Genomic DNA, 14,090 nt, shown 5'->3' on the forward strand with positions numbered 1-14,090 from the left:
TATGATGGAGCTATATAAAATACTCATTAGGCCACAGCTAAAGTACTGTGTGCAGTTCTGGTCACCACACTATAGGAAGAATGTGATTGCATAGGAAAGGGTGCAGAGGAGATTCACCAGCATGTTGCCTGGGCTGGAGTGTTTCAGCGATGCAGGGAAGGTGGTTAAGCTGGGTTGTTTTCCTTAGAGCAGGGAAGGCTGAAGGGAGACCTGATCGAGGTGTAAAAAAGTGTGAAGGACATAGATAGAGTAGATAGGAAGGAACTTTTCCCCTTCATAGAAGGGTCAATAGCCTGGAGGTATAGATTTGAGGTAAAGGTCAGGTGATTTAGAGGGGATTTGAGGAAATACTTTTTCACCCAGAGGGTACAAGGAATCTGGAACTCACTGCCTGAGGGGAACGTGCTAATAACAAAGTTGTCTTTGAGAGGACTATGAGGGTCTTAAAGGTGAGTGGGGAGGCTTTCTGTCTTGACAAGTCAGGACAGGATCTGCAATATGCATTAACTTACATATTCTGTTCTGCTTTGCATGTGCTACAATCAAAAATGTCTGGACATGGACATGGGACAATGGAAATAGCTGCATTGTGAGAACATGTAGGAGTAAATGGGTGAGAGCATCAGGATGAGTGTCACCAAAAGACTCTTCGGTGAATGCTACAGGAGGCATCTGAGCAAAGCTAATCACTTCAAACTCTTTTGTTCTTAATCATCTGATCAATGAGTCAGCGTGAAATAAGTGAACCTTTTCTTGTATGACTATAATCTTCATGAATAATTGAACACAAAATAGGGATACCTTCTCCTTTATTAAAATCAACTCATAAATGAACATAAGATATTATACTTTCACCTGACATTAGGCACATGTGCTTTCCTTTCTGCTATTTGTTTGCTCTCTCAGGTGAAACTTGGAGGTATAGAAAGAGGTGTCCAATTTCTATTGCCACCAAATCGGCAGTCTGCACGAGAGATACCAGCTGCTTCCAGGTTACTGAGATGGGGACTGATGCCTGTTCTCATGAAACTGTCACATGTTCTATTAATGTCTGCTATGAATAATAGGCTTGTCACAAATGAAGATTATAGACCCCAGAGTGATGCCTGTCACCACATATCTTTGGAAACTGTCCTCAGTCCGGTGTAGTATTCAATTGTTTGGTGTTTGATTATGTATGTCTGGAGACTGTTGACTACTCACTGTGGATGGTTAGTTAAGCCTGGGCGTGGCTACTGAAAATAACACTAAACTGTCGCAAGCAACTGGAAACATGAGAACAGACATTTTAAAGCATTGAATAAAACTCCTGTTGCAAACCTGGAGTGCATGATCTCTGCATATCTCCAAAGCATAAAACATAACACCTGGAGCTTGTGATATTCCCCACTGCTGTCATGATGCCATCAGGAAGAAAGATACAAGATAAGAATGGATAAGCCTTACTCCCTTGGCTTTAGGTAGACACAAAGGCATATAGTTTTGTGCCCAGTCGCAGGGATGTTGCAGTTTCTGTGAAGGTGTATTGCCAATTCTGCATGCAGGTAACTGATATTAAGAAGAACGGCACACTTATTATAAGATGCACTTCATCCAAATCAGTTGATGGTGAAATTTTAAGCCCTTCTTCTCTACCTCCATACTGCATTCTTCAAATGCCTCTGCCAGGTCCTCCATTTAAAGACTTGCTTTAAAAATGGCACAACATCATACAGAAGGTTTCCATGGCATATACTTGACAGTAAACTCAGTCTGGCAAGCAATTTAGCGTTTACCTCCTGTTACCCAGTCTGGTGCTGCAATCTTCAGCCATTCTTAGCTTTTTAAATGCTACAATATAAATTTCCAATCTCTCCTGCATTATTTTCCCATATTTGGGATTTGCCACAGTGAATTGTCAAAGGAAGTACAAATGAGGTGATTCTTGAAATTACAGTGGGGTCAGCTCCGGATAGCATCGAGGGCCAGAAGTCCTGATTAAGGGGCATATTAGCCTTGTGGGATTTTTGGACAATGAAACAATAAACCTTGACAGCAAATCCAATTCAAGTAAATTCTGCTTCATAAATTCAAATGTACTGGTAACCCAAGGTCACTTTTAAATTTAATAATTTAAAGTGCAGCATTGTAAAATACCACTCCTGTCAACATTTGGATACAGCATATTATCTTTCTGGCGAGCTTAAACAACCAAGGCAAAAACTTTTGTTTTCTACAGAACCAATAAATGTATTATTTTGTACAATTAAAGTAATGTTAAAAGGTGACTAATGTAATTGTCTTGAGACTTACACATTGCAATCTAAACATATATCACAGATGTGGGATATAAAGTACACCATTTTCACTGGAACATATTAAAGACAACCAGCCAGATGAGAAACCTGAGGAATCAGTATATCCTGTAAACCCTTAATCTTACAACAGATGGCCAAAACACGTTATGATGTCCAATCAGATAATCAAACTTGCGGTTCTAAATATTTGATTGGGTATGCAAATCTGAACTATGCTGTTCAATAACCAAATTTTCACACATATCTGTTGCCAGTTTAAATTATTACAGGCTGCATTTAATCAAAAAGTTTATAGATAATTGTATACCATTGAATTAAAGCTTTAACTATCTGACTGATCTATTGCTGTTGACATTTCAGTTCAATGAAAAGTCCCACTGAAAATGTAAAGCGCTTCAGTATTCAGAAATATAAATATATTAGAAAGATGTGAGTGAGTTTTGCAGTTATCTGTTTTGCAGGTCTGTTAAATATTCAAGAATTATCCAATACAACAATTCAGCCATGCATCACAATGAAAATCTGTATTAACTCACAAAAAGGTGAGCGAGAAACAAGAAAATGGAACATTTCTTCAAAATGTCATCGAGATAATGCAGTTTTTAATGATGCAATCATTTCTATTAATGTACAACTGGCAATAAATCAACTAAAGTAGAGCAAATATAATTGGAAGTTCCTGACAGTTAAGCTTCTGATACGATGCTGAATGAATACAAACATAAATATGAAAATGTTTTAAAAGTCAAGTTGAGCTTTGAAGGGGTTAGGAGGAAGTGTAGTCAGTTGCACTCATTAAAAAGTTGCACAGAAATTTGCTTGCAAGAATCAATGCTTCAAGGCCATTAGTGCTGGGCACAAACCCAATTGGGCTAATGTTCTGCTTAACTGTGGGTCGTATAATCCCAAATAAATTATGAAAGCCCTGTGTTCTCTGTAGGCCATCTATGGAAATAGTCATCGTTGCCACTCCAGAAGTGACAAGTGTTCTTAGATCTTCTTCTATATTTCTTGAGGCTGCATTGATCTCCTAGACTGCCATAGTCATCAGGGTTTTCTTCACATCAGGGAATTCCTTTTGCATTGTGTTGTAGATATGGATCATGGACTCTACCAATGTATTCACCACCTGAAAAAGACATGCAGGACATGAGGGAAGATTGTTTGCAAATGCTCTTGAATCTTAGATTCTATAAAGACTGGCCCCAGAGCTTCTCAGTTAAGGAGTTGTCTCTGCTCCCTCTAGGGCGGTACACCTGTTCTATTATCATCCTCTCCCCATTCTTCCTGATCTTCACGGGATGAGGTATCTTGCTTATTGTTACCCTCTTACATAGTGGGTGTATCCATGGGCATTGGAGGGGAGCGGGGAGGCGGGGGTTGCTGATCATTCCCTGAGCAAGATTTTGCCTTAGATCACTTCATAATACTCCATAGAACACAGAAAAAACAGGCGTTAATCACAGCTAAACAGATCCAAAATTCAATGAAATGAAAACCAATCAATTGGACTTGTGCTCCAAGGGCAAAAATTTGATTTGGCCCATAAACGGGATTGCCACATGTCAGGTTGAGCTGAGACAGGCACAACAAAAACTTTGTGCAGTGTTGGCAATTTCTTGCTCTTACCTTTGCCAACTTAAACTCACTCAAGCTTCTGAGAATCTATATCCTTGCTAGTATGCATGATTGGAAAAGGAGTAGGAGAATTCTATTAGCCAACATTACTCTCTCAGTGAACATCAACAAAACAGACTAACTGGTCATTTATCTTATTGATGTTTGTGGAGCCTTGCTGTGTGAGAATTGTTATATGCATGTTATATAACAACAGTGATTACACTTCAAGAAGTAATTTATTGGCTGTGAAGAGCTTTGAGGCATCCTGAAGCATGCTATATAAATGCAAATTCTTTCTGCCCTTTCCTCCTAAATTGCAGGAAAGAAAACCTGTTCCAATCTTGTGTAGGAAACATGATGGACATCCATTGACAACTTAGGAGCTTTCTGCAGAATGATGGTGGCAAGATAATTTAGACCATGTTTATGACACAGTAAGAATCAGTTTAACCAGTAAGTGGTGAAACAGGCTGTCAAGATAAACATAAGGGAGACATTCCAACCCTTGAGGCAATTCTGAGAAGAGTAATGAAACTAATCCCTAACATCACAGTGATGAGTAATTAGGGAAAACTAAAGAATTTTAGATCATTACCCTCGAAAGGAGATGACTAAGCGATGATTATGTAAAATAATAAACACCATGGAAAATATAGGGATAGAATTACTTTTTTCATTCATTCTTGGGGTGTGAGTGTTTCTGCCAAGGCCAGTGTTTATTGCCCTCCACCTTGTGAAGGAAGAGGTGAGTCATCTTAGAATCCCTAGTGCAGAAGGGGGCCATTTGGCCCATCGAATCTGCACTAACCACAATCCCACCCAGGCCCTATTCCCGTAACCCCACATATTTACCCTGTTAATCCCCCTTAGGGTCAATTTAGCATGGCCAATCAGTCTAACCCGCACATCTTTGGACTGCAGAAGGAAACCGGAGGACCCGGAGGAAACCCACGCAGACACGGGGAAAATGTGCAAACTCCACACAGACAGTGACCCAGGGCTGGAAGTGAACGCGGGTCCCTGGTGCTGTGAGGCAGCAGTGCTAACAACTGTGTCACCATGCTGCACCCATGGTGGCACAATCTTCTTGAACTGCTGCAGTCCATGTAGTGTAGGTATACTGACAGTTATATTAGGGAACGAGCTCCAGTATTTTGACCCAAAAACAGTTGGAGGAACCTTGCTGTAGTTTCAAGTTAGGATGGTGTGTTACTTGAAGGGGAATTTGGAGACGTCTGCTGCCCTTGTCCTTCTGGGGATAGTGATCAGGGGTTTTGGAAGATACTGTCAAACATGAGTTGCTACAATACATCTTGTAGGTGGTACACACTGCTATCACTGTGCAGGAATGATTGCGGGAGTAAAAGTTTAAAGTGATTGTCACAGCCAGGTCAGAAGCGGAGAATATCTTAACTCTCTTTCCATTTCTCAGTTGACCAAAGCAGGGGTTTTTAAAAATAATTTGTTTACCAATTAAATTAGTGTTTAACTATTTAAGCGCTGTGATTGTAAAAGACACACTCTGGCAGGTTTTTTTAATAAGTTTTCAAAGAAATTGTACTTCACACCTAATCTAGAAAAAAATGTTCCAACTCACACTCACGCATATATCCAAGAGATTCACACACATACAATGTTGTGAGTTACAAAGCCAGAGTAGGTTAAATTGTTTAATAATGTCCAAAAAAAAGGTAAATCAGATACATGTCCTATGGTTTGAAGCATTGATCGTTTCAGGCCACGTTTGGTACTTTCTTTCACATTTTGCTTCAAGACAATCTAAAGACTGGATGGAAGATCGCTGCCTTTTTCCTCTGGAGTCAGCAACTGCTTGGTTCGCATTGAAGACACTGCCTGTGCTTCTTGACCAGCAGATACAATGCACTTACTGAATAGCTGAAGAGGGACAGTGGGACAGCTAGTTCTTTTCTCACTGTAACCAAATGGCCCAGACATTCACCACAATGGAGAGATTCTCTGTCATGCCAAAAATAATGGAACTGCCTGAAAATCACCAGTCCCACCCCCAAACACGCACTGCCCATTTTTGTGAGAGCGGGCTGCATTTTGTGCATGCGTGTTTTATGGAGGCAGCTAGCCATTTAAGACATCAGCTGCCTCCACTGATGTGGGGTTTGGTAGCTAAGGAGTGTGAAACCCAAAGTGTGTAGGTAAGAACATGCCTGGACATAAAACCTGTTGTGTGTTGTTTAAATCTACATGTGCAAACCACATTCTTTTCCTTCTGTGTAAAGCCCACAACGACTAACAACGACATTATAGGGTGGTAATTAGATGGGTTGGATTTGTTCTGCTTTTGTGTACAGGACATACCTGGGCAATTTTCCACATTGCCAAGTGTCAATGTTGTAGCTTTACTAGAACAGCTTGGCTTGGCAGCAGATTCTGGAACATGTCTTGAGTATTATTGCCACAATATTGTCAGGGCCCATACCTTTGCAGTATGCGATGCCTTCAGTCATTTCTTGGTATCACATGAACTGCATCAAATTGGCTGAAGACTGGCATCTGTGATGCTGGGGATCTCATGACGAAGCAGAGATGGATCATCCACTCAGCACTTTTGGGTGAAGATTGTTGCAAATGCTTCAACCTTATCTTTTGCATTCCTCACACTAAGCTGTTTAACTGTCCATCACTATTCATGACTGGATGCGGCAGGACTGCTGAACTTAGAACTGATACGTTGATTGTGAAATTGCTTCGCTCCATCTATCACTCACTGTTTATGCTGTTTGGCACACAAGTAGTGCTGTGTTGGAGCTTCACCAGGCTGACACCTCATTTTTAGGTGTGCCTAGTGCTGTTCTTGGCATGCCCTCCTGCATTTATCATTGAACCACGATTGATCCCCTGGCTTTATGATAATGGTAGAGTGGGAGTTATGCTGGGCGATGAGGTTACAGATTGTGTTCAAATACAATTCTCCTGCTGCTGGTGGGCCACAGTGCCCCATGGATGCCCAATCTTAAGTTGCAAGATCTGTTTGAAATCTATTCCATTTAGCAGGTGGTAATGCCACATAACACGATGGGGGTTATTCACAACAGTAAGATGGGATTTTGTCTCTCGAAGGACTATGCTTAGGTCACTCCTACCAATACTGTCATGGACAGATGCATCTGCAGCAGGCAGGTTGGTGAGGAATTATGTCAGAATTGTCTGGTAGGGAAAAGTAGAGAACAGTTAAAAGGATTAGTCGAAGAAATTGAAAGCAGAAAATGTATTGAACATCTTGAATTGGTGTATGAGCATAATGGTAATGTTACTGGACTAATAATCCAATGGGCTGGATTAATGTTTTGGAGACATGAGTTCAAATGCTACCAGGGTAGCTGGTGGAATTCAAATTAAATTAATTTATAAATCTGTAATAAAATGCTAGTCTCATTAATAATGAAATTATCAGATTGTCGTAAAAGCCCATCTGGTTCACAAATGTCCTTCAAGGGAGAAAATCTCCCATCCTTATCCAGTCTGGCCTACATTGAATTGAATTGAATTAATTTATTATTGTCACATGTATTCGATCGCCTCAGGGGGTCGGAGAGGAATTTCCCAGATTTTTCTTTCCCCATATTGGCCCTGGGGTTTTCACTCTGGGTTTTCGCCTCTCCCTGGAGATCACATGGTCTGGAATGGGGGGGTGGGGGTGAGTTAATAGGTTGTGATGAACAAAGCATCGTAGCTGTGAGGGACAGCTCGGTGGATAGGATATTAGGATGTAGATAGGCTGGAAAATTGGGCGGGGATCCTGGATTCAGGATTCAATCCTGGAGCGGCGCGGGCTTGGAGGGCCGAAGGGCCTGTTCCTGTGCTGTATTGTTCTTTGTTCTTTGTTCTCTTTGTTTGTATTGGGATACAGTGAAAAGTATTGTTTCTTGCGAACTACACGTGAATCTAGACCCACATCAATGTGGTTGACCCTGAAATGGCCGAGTAAGTCACTCAGTTGTAGGTAGCTCATCAACATTTGCTCAAGGGAAATTAAGGATGGGCAATAAATGATGTCCTTGCTCACACCACACAATGAATTGAAAAAAAAATACATTAATTAAGTACATTGATAGACAACAAACTAGGAAGTATCAAACAGATTTTAGCAATTTTTAAAATAATTTGATGAATTAAAGTAAAGATTAGGATAACGCATAGTTTAAGGTAGAAGCTGAAGTATCATAAATAAACTTTTATTATTGTAGGAATCTTCAAAAATGTTTTTAAAATTTCAAAATATATTATTGTTAAAATCTAATCATGATATTTTGAATCATGTAGTGGATAAATTTTACATTCCACAATATGAAATTATTTCTCAGGGCCAGAGAGGTTGTCAGCATCAATGATGGTCGGAATTCTCTGGCCGCACGCGTCCCATGACCAGAAATTCCCGCCCGAGCTCAACAGGCCTTTGAATAGTCTGCCGAATTTTCTGTCTCACCCACTGCGGCGGGTGTAATGGGAGAATTTCGGCCCATGACTTAGAATATCATTATACATCAAGTTAGACCTTATTCAACAAGGCAAAACTGTGCTGCAGCTTCTAAAATGTACAGAGTAAAAAGTGGAACTTCAAGTCAAATCAGTGATTTCTAATTGATTTCCATCTGTGAAGACACCACACCTGTGAAAGAGCAGAGAATCACAGACAGCAACTGCGCATGTTCAGATGCCAGTGGTTGCTGTCAGTTTCATAAGAGTAATTATAACATATTCAGACAGTTTCACTGTCATCAAAACCACAAAATCCAGGCCATTAATTTTGGCATGTCATGAAATTAAGAATGAAATAAACATATTTTCTAAAAACAACTCCAATAGTCTTCACTAGCAGAGACGGCACGAATTGGTTTCTGCAGTTCTACAACAATTCTGACCTCAACTCTTAGAACAGCCCCTTTTTTGGGGGGCCTTTCAGTAGAGACCAGATATGAGACATGGAATACATTAATATGCTGTAGTTCCTACTTGCAAAAAAAAATCTAGCCACAGAACCCCAAATGTTTAAAGAGAAATTTTACACAGTAAATGCAAGTCCTGAATCTGAGAAAACTGAATTATCACCAATGCAGATTATACCAACAATTTTACCAGAGGAATTTGCTGCTGTGTTGTTTAGCTAGTTTCTTGGCTCAAAATTGTAGATCTAAAAGTTTCAGACAGTTTCTTGGATAAACCTGGCAAATATTGGCTTTTCCATCTTCTATCATTTATTTTTCATGAAGAAGCTTTGTACTGAGTCCAGAGGTTTGGGATAGAAGCAATTTCAGTCTCAACAACTGACACAATATGGAGGTTATGTTTGGCAAGTCATAAATCTGCTGCCTTAAGTCTCATATCCAACATAGATATGAAATAATATTGCTTTCCTCACTAACATTATCATTTACTTTTACAAGTGCCAAAGAAGTGTGTTCATTCAATATATTACAAGTTGTTTAGGAATAATCTTTGTGCAGAATAATAGAATAAACTGACAGATGACATTTAGGTGTATTAAATTAGGTTTAACTGGCGAAGATGTCTTAGAATATAGCTTTTGGAAGGTCCAATTCACAGAATTGCTGTGTCTTCACTGCAAAAGGCTGCCTTACAAAATATAACATATTTGGATCCCTTTGACAAGACCGTTATCCCAGATAAATGGCATGTTATCCTGTCATACCTCAACTTCCGATTAGTCGCAATCATGCTAAAATTGATTACAGTGTGATATTCCCTGCATGGCAGCAGTACAGCTGTTCTTTTCAGATACTCTTCATGCTTGTATTATATTAGGCCAGTGTTACACAAGGTAATTGATTGGGAGCAATACATTATTGTGTAATGTCATTGATGACTGCCAATTGGTTAAATGGTGCAATAATACATCAGCAACTGCATGAGTAGGGAAATAATTGAAGATGCAGATTTTTTTTTCTTAGCCTTGTCAGGCATTCATGTTAAACTTTATGAGCAAAGTGAAATAAAAATAATTTGCCCCTTTCTTGAATGGAAAACACCAATAAAATTCCTAGTTGAATTTCTACCTTGTATTCACAATTCTATTTGGAGCACAAATATAATACAAAGTCCTATGGGGTGGAGTATAGGAAAAATGGTAATACTGACCAACATTTTTAACTGCAAATAAATTTGTTCTTGGTATAGAAGGATGGCTTTTGGTTTTTCCTTGCTCGTTGTTTCTTAATTGAAGACAGGCATGACTCACTGGAGTTATTTTTAGAATTGTGTGCTTTTTTAAAAATGTTTTGTTTTCTCCAACAATTTTCTCCTCTAAGAGTCATTTCCTGATGATGCTGGCTTTTTGAGATACAGTTTTGTAGGCATTCACAACTCCGCACCCATTCGTGTATGATTCTGAATAGTTAGTGGCGGTACATTGTTCAAGGTTGGAGCCATCAGAACTAAACCAAATCCTGCCTGCCCTGGACATCCCACACATACATACATGCTGTAATGACTTCAATCAAACCATTGAGGTTGGCCTATTTGAATATGAACTCCCTGATTAAGGAGTCAATTGATGAGCCAGTCAGGGAGTCTTTTCCTTGCATTTAACTGGGAATGTCAGTTCCTCTGGGACTCCCGAAGGTAGACTGCTGACTGATAGTACTCTGTGTACTGCTGTTGAAATTGTAAATAAAGGATTTTGGTGAAGGGACTTCTGTCTCCAAAGACTTATTACACATGCATACATAACTTTTCAATTAGTATAACTGGATAGCATCCACGGTATTTTTTTAATTTTAGCTCAGGTACTAGAATCAACTTGGATTCAAGATCATCACAGGGTAGTCTTATTAATAGCAATTTAAGAATGAGAAATTTAGCTTTTGAATAAGGTACTTCCAGCTTGATTGAAAATCGATCTGCAAATTCAGAGATGACAATCCTGGCTGTTTTTAGATACCCATGTTGTTGTAGCTATGCATCATACTGAAAGGCAAGAAAACACCGGATACATTGTATCCTGTTTAGTAACCTATTTATAAGTGTTGGGTTGATTTCAATGCCACTATCCTGTGGTCTATGAATGATCAAGTTCATAACTAATCTTAACAATTCAGAAAATAAGATTGGAAAAATAATTCAGGCACCATGGAGTGGTATGGAACAACTCCATGGTTGTAATTCCCTAAGTTTCTGATCCTAGCTGTGAAATCGTGGCAGGTGTCATGTTCTTCCTTGCAGAGTTATAAGGGAAATCAGAGGAGCAGTGGCCCAGAATCAATCTCATCTACCTTCTTGTATTACGGTAAAAGATGAAGATGGGAGGCGTTTGTATAGTGGTATTTTCATTCACCTAGTAATCCAGAGACCCAGGGCAATGCTCTGTCGACTCAGGTTCAAATCCGACCACTGCAGACGATGAAATTTGAATTCAATAAAAAATTTGGAATGAAACATCTAATGATCATCATGAAACCATTGCTGATTATTGTAAAAACCCATCGGGTCCACTAATGTCCATTAGGGAAGGAAATCTGCCACCCTTACCTGGTCTGTCTGACTCCAGATCCATAGCAATATGGTTGACTCTTAACTGCCCCCTCAAGGGCAATTTAGGGATGTGCATTGAAAACTGGCCATGTCCCATGAATCAATTTAAAAAAATCAATTTCCCAAGATGAAAAGTTAGAACATGTATCGTTGATCCCATGATTGTTGAGAGATTGTTGTTTGAATCAAAATATATGATCCTATGTCATGAATATTCTGAAGTCTAAGTCATTCCAGAAGTTGGGGAAACTGGATTAATGCTCCTGTAAACTATAATACCGGAGGAAAGAGTCAAATTCTATTTTTAATTCGTGAGATTAACTTATACTCTTGAATTTGTTACATTGATTTACCAGATATATTTTTGACTGCTCCATTTGAAATTTATATGTAACCTGTTTGATCATTTCACTTTCAGTCACCACTATCTCTTTCTGTATTTACTTTTAAGACTGATTGAGAATCATTGAAACTAGCCCAAAAAGAACAAGTGGATCACTGCGGAAAAACAGAATGTCCTAAAATTTCCTTTGTATTTGTACTCAGATACACCAATGATCTGGATGCAAATAATGTAGACGAACAAATTATATGCCTTGAAGCATTGAAAACATAGGAATATAAGCCATTTGGCCCTTCAAGTCTGCTCCTCCATTCAATAAGTTCCTGGATGATCTGATTGTGGCCTCAACACCACTATCCTGCCTATCCCCGATAACCTTTGATTCCCATGTTAGCCAAGAATCTATGTACCTCTACTTCAAAAATATTCAGTGACTCTGCCTCTCGGGTCACTGAATATTTTTGAGAGTTCCACATGTTCACGACCCTCTGAGAGAAAACATTTTTCTTCATCGCTGCCTTAAGTGAGAGACCCCTTATTTTTAAACTGTGTTCCCTACTTCAAGTCTCACCCACAAGGGGAAACATCCTTTGAGCATCGACTGTCAAACCCCCAGAGGATCTTATATTTTTCAATAAAATCACCTCTCATTCTTCTAAACTCCAATGGATACAGGCCCAACCTATCCAACTATTTCTCGAAAGATAAAACCCTCATCTCAGGAATCAGACAACTGAACCTTCTTTGTGTATAAGTGAGTTATTTCCATAACTACAACACACCCAACTTTCCTTCACTTTTTACATTCATTCATCTCATTGTAAAACAAATTGTTAAACTTAACTAAGCTGCTGCAAACAGAAATGCCTTTCGACAATCATAAACTCCAAGTTAAATTCCAGAGATACAATAGGCAATATAAAACCAGGACACAAATACTTCTTAAATAAAATATCATGAAAAGAATTTGATGCTTATAAAAGATGAAGTCAAACATATTGCAAAGACATGTAGAAGGCTTTTTATATCATTTAATTTTGGTCCTTTGAGAACCTGAATGTCATTCAAATGAAGAAGTACTGAACAAATCTAATTCCATTTTATTTCTTGTGCTTACAGCGAGGCCTATATTTCATGCCACTAGAGAGGATGATAACATTTCAGAAAGGGGATATGCTAGCATTTGTTGTTTATTCATTAGTTCTGGAGGTTGCTATTCCTGGCCCAGTAACAATCTGTTACAGAATGGGATATTGTAATTACCCAGTAGTATAGAAAAGCTCTTTTCTCAGATCGTCGTGGGAGATTATACTCAAGCATTGTCCCTATCTGAGTAACAGGTGTGCGTTTCAGTAATTTTTTTTTTATTAAGGCTTATTTTGGTTGGGTTTTTCAACCTATATCATATTAACAGGATTTGTGCTCAAATTAGTAAAAGGCACTCTTGTTCCCAGGTCGTGACATGCAGCGCTTTGCTAATCACACTTCAGTTGGATGTGGATTGAACGCAGGTGCTAAAGTCTTAGAACCATATCACCACAAGTGATAACCATCTAAATGATGCAAAAGTATGTGGTTCACCATCCAGTTCATTGCCAAGTTTCCTGTGTACATACTGCTTTGATTGTTTTCTTTGCAAATTCAGGCTTCCGGAAGATTTTCTCTTGTATCTAGTACAATACTAAGATCCCATTCTAATACTACTGGTATGCACCGTGTGAATCTTTATAGTAAACAAATCTTTATAATCTTCTTGGGAGCTTTTTTTTACCTCTTTTTTAAAAATTTGTGATGTATTTTGTCCTTTTTCTCTGCTTGTTAAATTTTCCCAATTCTCTCACTATCTTTCCTTCCTATGTTATTCAATCACCTCCTATTTAGGAATCCTTTGTCAGAGTAATGATCAACAATCCCAAATATAATTATATGTAAGTCCAACTTTGGAATGTGTCAAAAATATGCTTTTCTTTGACATTTCACTGTCAACATTTTGAACTATAAATATACCTTTCTACATTGCACTACATTGTCAGTTGAAATAGCCAAATGGTTATGCTAGTTTTTTCTTGCTTTGAATGCTAAAAGAAAGGTCAATGCCCATAGTGTGAGGCACCATCAGTATTAAGCAGATTAGGAGGGGAGAAAAGATAAATAGTGATTAAGCATTGAAACCAGAGCTTTTTCAATGGGAGATCCAACTTTTAAAACTTGGGATCTATTTCTTGGTGAACTAGGCTGAATACAGAAGTTCAGAGAGGAAGTGAAAAAAATAAGAGAAGCAATGAGAGGGTATGAGAAGAGAACAG

At 38.8% G+C, this 14,090-nt stretch overlaps 1 long non-coding RNA gene across 1 annotated transcript in view; it reads right to left on the reverse strand.

Annotated features, from left to right (window-relative positions):
- Positions 1–793: 793 nt before the first annotated feature.
- LOC144497365 (uncharacterized) overlaps positions 794–14,090 on the reverse strand; it is a 38,791-nt gene continuing 25,494 nt past the window's right edge. Inside the window, exon 4 of the long non-coding RNA XR_013498537.1 lies at positions 794–3,426. This is a non-coding gene — a long non-coding RNA (uncharacterized LOC144497365). The remainder of the gene's footprint in view (positions 3,427–14,090) is intronic.

The sequence above is a fragment of the Mustelus asterias genome, chromosome 8, assembly GCF_964213995.1.
Source record: "Mustelus asterias chromosome 8, sMusAst1.hap1.1, whole genome shotgun sequence".
NCBI lineage: Eukaryota > Metazoa > Chordata > Chondrichthyes > Carcharhiniformes > Triakidae > Mustelus > Mustelus asterias.